This window comes from Haliotis rufescens, unplaced genomic scaffold (genome assembly GCF_023055435.1).
Source record: "Haliotis rufescens isolate VD_foot unplaced genomic scaffold, xgHalRufe1.0.p SCAF_38, whole genome shotgun sequence".
Lineage (NCBI taxonomy): Eukaryota > Metazoa > Mollusca > Gastropoda > Lepetellida > Haliotidae > Haliotis > Haliotis rufescens.
In genome coordinates, this window is record NW_025964090.1 from 591,725 (window position 1) to 602,397 (window position 10,673).

The following is a 10,673-nucleotide window of genomic DNA, read 5'->3' on the forward strand; positions in this document are numbered from 1 at the left end:
TACGTCAGTGTGTAATGGCCTTCAGTATCATCATCACTAGGTCTGTGTAAAAGGGCCTTCAGTATCATCATCACTACGTCAGCGTGTAATGGTCTTCAGTATCATCATACTAGGTCTGTGTGTAATGGTCTTCAGTATCATCATCACTTCGTCAGTGTTTAATGGTCTTCAGTATCATCATCACTAGGTCTGTGTGTAATGGTCTTCAGTATCATCATACTAGGTCTGTGTGTAATGGTCTTCAGTATCATCATCACTACGTCAGCGTGTAATGGCCTTCAGTATCATCATCACTAGGTCTGTGTGTAATGGTCTTCAGTATCATCATACTAGGTCTGTGTGTAATGGTCTTCAGTATCATCATCACTACGTCAGTGTTTAATGGTCTTCAGTATCATCATCACTAGGTCTGTGTGTAATGGTCTTCAGTATCATCATCACTAGGTCTGTGTGTAATGGTCTTCAGTATTATCATCACTACGTCGGTGTGTAATGGTCTTCAGTATCATCATCACTACGTCAGTGTGTAATGGCCTTCAGTATCATCATCACTAGGTCTGTGTAAAAGGGCCTTCAGTATCATCATCACTACGTCAGCGTGTAATGGTCTTCAGTATCATCATACTAGGTCTGTGTGTAATGGTCTTCAGTATCATCATCACTTCGTCAGTGTTTAATGGTCTTCAGTATCATCATCACTAGGTCTGTGTATAAGGGCCTTCAGTATCATCATCACTAGGTCTGTGTGTAATGGTCTTCAGTGTCATCATCACTACGTCAGCGTGTAATGGCCTTCAGTATCATCATCACTAGGTCTGTGTAAAAGGGCCTTCAGTATCATCATCACTACGTCAGCGTGTAATGGCCTTCAGTATCATCATCACTACGTCTGTGTGTAATGGTCTTCAGTATAATCATCACTAGATCTGTGTGTAATGGTCTTCAGTATCATCATCACTAGGTCTGTGTGTAATGGCCTTCAGTATCATCATCACTAGGTCTGTGTGTAATGGCCTTCAGTATCTTCATCACTAGGTCTGTGTGTAATGGTCTTCAGTGTCATCATCACTACGTCAGCGTGTAATGGCCTTCAGTATCATCATCACTAGGTCTGTGTAAAAGGGCCTTCAGTATCATCATCACTACGTCAGCGTGTAATGGCCTTCAGTATCATCATCACTAGGTCTGTGTGTAATGGTCTTCAGTATAATCATCACTAGATCTGTGTGTAATGGTCTTCAGTATCATCATCACTAGGTCTGTGTGTAATGGCCTTCAGTATCATCATCACTAGGTCGGTGTGTAATGGCCTTCAGTATCTTCATCACTAGGTCTGTGTATAAGGACCTTCAGTATCATCATCACTAGGTCTGTGTATAAGGGCCCTCAGTATCATCATCACTAGGTCGGTGTATAAGGGCCTTCAGCATCATCATCACTAGGTCGGTGTGTAATGGCCTTCAGTATCATCATTACTTGGTCTGTGTATAAGGGCCTTCAGTATCATCATCACTACGTCAGTGTATAAATGACAAACAACCAACGGCACAGGATGAACATCCTCAACATACAACCAGCGGCACAGGATGAACATCTTCAACATACAACCAACGACATAGGATGAACATCCTCAACATACAACCAACGGTATAGGATGACCATCCTCAACATACAACCAACGGTATAGGATGACCATCGTCAACATACAACCAACGGTATAGGATGAACATCCTCAAAATACAACCAACGGCACAGGATGAACATCCTCAAAATACAACCAACGGTATAGGAAGACCATCCTCAACATACAACCAACGGTATAGGATGACCATCCTCAACATACAACCAACGGCATAGGAAGACCATCCTCAAAATACAACCAGCGGTATAGGAAGACCATCCTCAACATACAACCAACGGTATAGGATGAACATCCTCAACATACAACCAACGGTATAGGAAGACCATCCTCAACATACAACCAACGGTATAGGATGACCATCCTCAACATACAACCAACGGCACAGGATGAACATCCTCAACATACAACCAACGGCACAGGATGAACATCCTCAACATAAAACCAACGGTACAGGATGAACATCCTCAAAATACAACCAACGGCACAGGATGAACATCCTCAAAATACAACCAACGGCACAGGATGAACTTCCTCGACATACAACCAACGGCACAGGATGAACATCCTCAACATACAACCAACGGCACAGGATGGACATCCTCAACATACAACCAACGGTACAGGATGAACATCCTCAACATACAACCAACGGCACAGGATGAACATCCTCAACATACAACCAACGGCACAGGATGAACATCCTCAACATACAACCAACGGCACAGGATGAACTTCCTCGACATACAACCAACGGCACAGGATGAACATCCTCAACATACAACCAACGGCACAGGATGAACTTCCTCGACATACAACCAACGGCACAGGATGAACATCCTCGACATACAACCAACGGCACAGGATGAACATCCTCGACATACAACCAACGGCACAGGATGAACATCCTCAACATACAACCAACGGCACAGGATGAACATCCTCAACATACAGCCAACGGCACAGGATGAACATCCTCGACATACAACCAACGACACAGGATGAACATCCTCGACATACAACCAACGGCACAGGATGAACATCCTCGACATACAACCAACGGCACAGGATGAACATCCTCAACATACAACCAACGGCACAGGATGAACATCCTCAACATACAACCAACGGCACAGGATGAACATCCTCAACATACAACCAACGGCACAGGATGAACATCCTCGACATACTACCACAACGCAGGATGAACACAGTCTGTGCGGCCCACGCTTGATTATTTACAGGACGCCGTGTTATACAAGGATAATTACTGACAACGGCGTTAAACCACATTCACTCACTCATATTCTCACTTCCATGTGGCAAAATGGCATTCATGAGTGTGTTGCAAATAGGAAAATACTTTTAACAATTCAAAACATTTCCATATCGTTCCTTTCTGCCAAGGCATTTGTCGTCCATACTCTTACTCTTATTTATCTATATAAACACCCTTGACGATGTGTGACATCATCTTGCACTCACACGGAGATATACATAGCTGTCAATCAACGCGTTCCAGTAACTCCCAAGGGCAGACGGGACAAACACACTGATAATATCGTGTTTATTTTTCTTATTTCGCCAGGCACAACAGTTAAGTAAATCGCTAGAAATGATTATTTATTATGTTTACAAAAGACGCAGTGTCGTGTTCGCCCTGAGGATCATAACTCGCCAGTTTACAACAAAAATAAACTGTCGGCGTTCCGCGGTTGTTATATGGCAAAAAAAGGAATATGATTAACTCATTACGTGTGTCAGAAAGGCTGGCACTGTGCGATCGAGTCGGAATGATTCATTTCGTAAGAAAGCCTTACTGTATGTGTAAACAGGAGTCGTGTTGGTAGCGGTCTGTAATTGAAAGGGCACAGTGGAGAGGGTGTTGACTTTGAACGGCTCGGCCTTGGGTCGATTTTTTATGAATTGAATGACTTCCATATGATGCACGCGTGATGCTCATCATTGATCGACGGGGTGAGGTCAGTTTTGATATTCCAGGAACACAAGGGGAAGAATACATTTGTTATATCCAACGATTTTAGCCATCCCTCAAATCAGTGCCCCTGACTATATGCCATCCTTCAAATCAGTGCTCCTGACTATTTACCATCCCTCAAATCAGTGCCCCTGACTATTTGCCATCCCTCAAATCAGTGCCCCTGACTATATGCTATCCCTCAAATCAGTGCCCCTGACTCTTTGCTATCCCTCAAATCAGTGCCCCTGACTATTTGCCATCCCTCAAATCAGTGCCCCTGACTATATGCCATCCCTCAAATCAGTGCCCCTGACTATTTACCATCCCTCAAATCAGTGCCCCTGACTATTTGCTATCCCTCAAATCAGTGCCCCAGACTATTTACCATCCCTCAAATCAGTGCCCCTGACTATTTACCATCCCTCAAATCAGTGCCCCTGACTATATGCCATCCCTCAAATCAGTGCCCCTGACTATTTGCCATCCCTGAAATCAGTGCCCCTGACTATTTGCTATCCCTCAAATCAGTGCCCCTGACTATTTGCCATCCCTCAAATCAGTGCCCCTGACTATTTGCCATCCCTCAAATCAGTGCCCCTGACTATATGCTATCCCTCAAATCAGTGCCCTTGACTATTTACCATCCCTCAAATCAGTGCCCATGACTATTTGCTATCCCTAAAATCAGTGCCCCTGACTATATGCTATCCCTCAAATCAGTGCCCCTGACTATTTACCATCCCTCAAATCAGTGCCCCTGACTATTTACCATCCCTCAAATCAGTGCCCCTGACTATTTGCTATCCCTCAAATCAGTGCCCCAGACTATTTACCATCCCTCAAATCAGTGCCCCTGACTATTTACCATCCCTCAAATCAGTGCCCCTGACTATATGCTATCCCTCAAATCAGTGCCCCTGACTGTTTGTGATCCCCCAGATGTGTGCCCCCTGACTATTTGTGTTCCCCCAAATCAGTGCCCCCCTTACAGTTTGTGATCCCCTAATCCGTGCCCCCGACTGATTGTGATCCCCCATATCAGTGCCCCCGACTGTTTGTGATCCCCCAGATCTGTGCCCCCGACTGTTTGTGATCCCCCAAATCAGTGCCCCCCTTACAGTTTGTGATCCCCATAATCCGTGCCCCCGACTGTTTGTGATCCCCCATATCTGTGCCCCCTTACAGTTTGTGATCCCCCAGATCCGTGCCCCCGACTGTTTGTGATCCCCCAGATCCGTGCCCCCGACTGTTTGTGATCCCCCAGATGTGTGCCCCCTGACTATTTGTGATCCCCCTAATCCGTGCCCCGACTGTTTGTGATCCCCCAGATCCGTGCCCCGACTGTTTGTGATCCCCCTAATCCGTGCCCCGACTGTTTGTGATAGCCCAAATCCGTGCCCCTCACTGTTTGTGATCCTACTCATCAACCGTTTCCCTGAGTTACTCCACGCAGTGCTCCTCCGTATCTGATTTCGTCATGTGGAGCCCCAGCACGGTTGACAAGATTTCCCCAGCATGGATGACGAGCTCCTCACATCGTATTGATCTGTGCCGATGCCGCACAAGTGAGCGCGTGCCTCCTGTGACGCCACACATCTACAGATGTAACCAGACTGGCACTCTGCATTCAAAGCGAGGCCGCATCCAATAACATTCACCCATAAAAAGGCACTTTCTACACCTAATGACTCAATTTCCCTGGGCTAGTGAATGAAGATACCGTCCCATATATAAAACAGGCAGTGTTTATGTTTTTTAAAGCGACACTGCAGACCCATATTTATTTTTATTAGAGGGGTATTTTTGGTCCAAACCAATGCATCTGTCTCAATAAACAGCGAATAAAGAACTGAGAGACAGCCGTCCCGGAGATGTGATCAGTCTGCCCGGCTGAATGGCGCCTGGGGACTTTCAGGGGGGCGGCGGACTGTAGCCACCCTACTTGTATCCCAATCACCACTTATCACTGTAGAATGGTGGTCGTTATCATGGCTTTAATCGTCATTATCATCGTCACAAACAAACAAACAAACAAACAAACAAACAAACAAACAAATAAATAAATAAATAAATAAATAAATAAATAAATAAATAGTTTAACCACGTGGTCCAGGTAGGATGTCAGGCAATCCACCTACTAGTTCCTGACCCTGACCATCCAACCCATTCACTCACCTCGTATCCCGTAAAGATTCCGGGTTAGAACTGGGCCCACTTGCTCAAAGCGATCTTAGCGCTACTTTAACATAGGCTTACAATAGTCGTAGCGCTAAGATCGCTTTGTGCAAGTGGGCCCTGGTCTTCAGCAACCCATGCTTGTGGTAAGAGGCGACTTAGGGGATCGGGTGGTCAGGCCCGCTGACTTGGTTTGAAATAAGATTGCGTGTATCCGTAACTCACTTTGGGGGGCACGGGTGGCCCAGTCGTCTAAGGCGCCGCGATTCGCTGTGCAGAGTTGCGTCCCTTGGTTGCGCCAGGAACCTATGATTGTGGGTTCGAATCCCGGTTCGCCCCGATAATGTTTCTAGGTTTAACCATTTATACTTAAAATCATTTCTCGAAAAACATCGTATTTTTATTTCTTTGAAAATACATTTTTGAATAAAAACACAAAATACAAGCTGTGATAGAAATAGTCCAGAATCTGTTTTTCGTAGAGAGGAACATCTGTCACAAAACATTAATGTCCAAAACAGATTGATATCAAAAAGCCTCCGGACAAAAGTGAGTGAGTGAGTTTGGTTTTACGCCGCTTTTAGCAATATTTGGCCATTATGTGATATCCGTGAAGAATAGTTGGCGAATGATCAAAAGCCGCTCAAGTAGACTGCTTGTTCGCTCAACTACAGCACAGCTATTGCAATTGACACACAATTGAGTGACAGGTCGCGCTGCAGCAGGTGCTTGTAGACAGTAAACAAGTCGATTCGATGCGCAGCGAATATTTACATATACAGTTTATGTCTTATACAAATACTTCTGCGCAAATCTCAACGTTTACCAAGGACTTGAGTGGTAATCAAGTTTATACTGGATTTCCTGCAGACATGATTAAACTGTTTATGGATGTGTGTGGGATTTCAATAATTTGACCGTTTATATCTCAATTTAACAACCTTCTTGAATTTCCTCTTCATATTCCTTAGGAAGATACATCTAGGGTAATCAATATAGCTGGAGGGTACGTGTTCAGGTTTTATTTCATAATATGACGAATCGTATTTTAAAACCCTGATATGATGGATTATATATTTGAAACACAAAAATCGTAGACGAGGGATTTAATGTTGCTTAGTTTGAAACAGTTGTATGTAAATAGTTTTAGACATATTGATTCTGGATTAATAATGGTCCTCAGGAACCTATGCTTGTCCTTGCGAGTGGCGAATACATGGATCGGGGTGTTCGGTTTGGAGACTTGGTTTGAGGTGAGGTGAAATGGGGTTTAACGTCGCGTCCAAGATTATTGCACCTATATAGCGACGTGCATGTACGTGTGTGTGTGTGTGTGGCTGCTTGTACTAGTCAGGACTGATGCCGATTTATAGTGCTAGCTCACTGAGATACCATGCCGCAGTTTAACATGAATACCCCACTCAAACACAGTATACTGACTCCGAGCCGACCAGTCCTTGCTTTAGCCCCTGAATGCCGAGCGCCAGACAGGGTAACAACAAGTACCATCTTTTAACGTCTTTTGCTATGACGCAGACTTTGATCACGTGTCATCGTATCCCAATGACCTGTCATCGTTGCTCATCAGTCACCGGTTTGTTTGGTCCAGACTCGATTATTTACATGCATCAGTCATACAGTTTGAGGTTCGGTCGGGTAGCCTTGTGGTTAAAGCGTTCGCTCGTCAAGCCGAAGACCCGGGTTCGATTTCCGACCTGGGTACAAAGTGTGAAGCCGATTTCTGGGCAAGCCTCGGAGCTTATCCACTTTTATCAACTTATCAATATATTTGACATCAAAAGATACTCGTGTGAGATTCGCTATGTCTATCGTACATTTTCCCTTATTCTGATCAAACAATGTTTGAGCAAGAGTCGTATGACGCTTTTTGAAGACTTCGTAGAAAAAGTATACTCGAAATGTAGACACAGCCGATTGGAGCTGCTGGAATATTGCTAAAAGCGGCGTAAAACCATACTCACTCACTCATACAGCTTGGATATTGGTGAGTGTGGCATTATACAACGAACAAAAAAGTAATATATACGAGTAAAAGTGATGATTTTATTCGTCCTAGTCAGACTTCATCATATCAGTACTCCGACTTATCGGAAGTAAACTATAATAATGTATTTTTACTTACGTAATGTAGATACGCATGTCGCAAACTAAAAATTGTGTATTATTAAATAGTCTGTATTAGATAAACATCTAAGGTAATACTGCAACCAGTGAAGATCTGGGTTAGAATAGGTCTTCAGCTACCCATGCTTGTCGTAAAAGGTGGTCATGTTCGTTGACTTGGTTGATGCATGTCATCGTATCCCAATTGCGTGGATCGGTGTTCATGATATCAACCACTTGATTGTCTACTCCAGACTCCATTATTTACATACCCTACGTCATTTAGTTGGAATATTGCTGAGTGCGGCGTTAAACAACAAGCAAACTCTACTACTACTCTACCCCGGATACACGATACTAAAATGAGTATCGGGTGGTTAAAATGTCTTGCCTTGCTGACTGATTATCATAGTAACCTGGTGGTTGCGTTTCATGCCTATGCGACTGGTTTGCCTGTGCCAGATTCGATCACTGAAAGGCCGCCGTCATGTACCTATAATAATGCTGACTGCGGCATTAAAACAACATTCACTCACTCAATTATATCACTACTATGCATGTCATCCAAGCCACAAGGCATTGTTTCTATCATCCTCCTCATCCTCATCATCATCGTCGTCGTCGTCAATAATAATAATAATATAATAATAATAATAATAATAATAATGATGATGATGATGATGATGATGATGATAATAATAGTAGTATGATTATTATACAATTACGTAAATAAATATACAAAACCTGTCTTGCGTACATGTACGTCTGAAAGCAGTGAATAGTGAATGTAAATGTCAATATTATTTATTGTTTCAATGTATTTACTGTTAATTCCAGTATGAAACATTTTGTCAAATAATCATGGGATCAATGCATCTTCAAACGTTTGATCAATAACAGCTCTCACCAACATGGTCATTTGTCAATAAAGTATGGAACCCTGTTGGGGTTATCAGCAGAAGTTATGGCTGTCGTTCAATTAGCCTGTAGTACTAACCTACGGTGGTCAATAAACCAGACGAATCACTCACGCGGCCGTCAAAAGAACCAGTTCATTAGAGGGGAAACTCGATCAGTCAACACCAAGGCGCACAATCAATAATGTTGACAGTCTGAATGCTCTCAGTGATGTTTACATTCGGGAAACATCGGATGTTTCCGTGAGGATTAGACAATCTGTGGACTTGGCAGGAAGGTGCATGTTCTTGAATTAATCACCTGATATCCATCAAAGTGCACCAAAGCAGGGTTTTATTAGGTTGAACGCTGTAATTTAAAAGGTTTGGCTGTTGAGGTTTGATTTCGTGAATAAAATGTAATTATTGGATATCTTTAGAGCAGGTTGTTACCCCCTTTGAACGTAATAGGGGGAGTAAAGAAGCGAGGTTCGGAAGCTCACCTTAGCGAAATAAGGTTAACGTTTGAGTGGACACAGCGTTTACTGTTCAGATCGCATTTAGATAGGCACGAATTGCGGTACTTTGGGCAGCCGAGTCTTTAGCTGCTTGTTAACCATGAAGGAGAGAGCGTGAGAGAGAATGGGGAGGAGGAGGGGGGGGGGGGGGGGGGGGGGGGGGTGTTGAGAGAGGGAACGGAGAGAGAGAGAGATGACAAATGAACGGAGAGAGAGAGAGAGAGAGAGAGAGATATGACAAATGAACGGAGAGAGAGAGAGATGACAAATGAACGGAGAGAGAGAGAGAGAGAGAGATGACAAATGAACGGAGAGAGAGAGAGAGAGAGAGATATGACACATGAACGGAGAGAGAAACAACGAGATATTGACAAATAAACGGAGAGAGACAGCGAGAAATGACAAATAAACGAAAAGAGAGACAGTGAGATATGACAAATCAAATGAACGGAGAGAGAAACAACGAGATATTGACAAATAAACGAAGTGAGAGAGAGAGAGAGAGAGAGAGAGAGAGAGAGAGAGACAGACAGACAGACAGACAGTGTGTGTGGTCAAATTAATTTAACAGTTCAACATTTGTCATTATGCCCAAGCAGAAAAAAACACTTTGGGCCAATGGCAATGCCACACATGCTAGAACTCGAAACACACCATCTCTGAAAACGCTGTATCCTATAATGAATAAAGCACTCCGATCACGCACGGCGTTCTAATTACACGAATCGTTACACCGTATACCCAAGATGTGCTGAGAAAATCGTCAACTCAAAATGAACATGATGTCATTTCCGTACTTCCCTTAATTCAGGTTTGATTGTCTCGGGGTCGTTACACCATGTGTGGTGGTTAGCTGACTGGCTGTGTTGCTTCTACAAGAAAGTACAGATACACTTCAAGTTTTGAAAAACAAACACAAATTTACATGGCAGCCGCATGGTTGGTGAATCATTTTATTTTAATAAGAACTTTACGAACATCCCTGATGAGGGAGACTTGGCGTGATTCACGTGTGTGGCGTGCTGGTCAAAGGGGGGTAATCTAGCGTACATAGCGTAAAATGGAATGGCGTGGTGGTGTAAGGGAGGTAACTCCGTAGTGCCAATCCGGATCCCTCAATCGAGCCCACATTTAGCTCATTCTGTTGTTCGTTTCCATGAGAAGTCGAGTGAAAATATATTTCGCTTTTAAATACAGAAGACCTACTGTTCGGTTGCCCACCCACGAAGTGAATACCAATAGGTCAGGCTCATAAAATACAATGAGGACAAGGTGAAGTCAGCCTGTCCCGTTGAAGATTAATGCACGTTTGTGTTTGTGTTTGAGTTTGGCTACTTGCA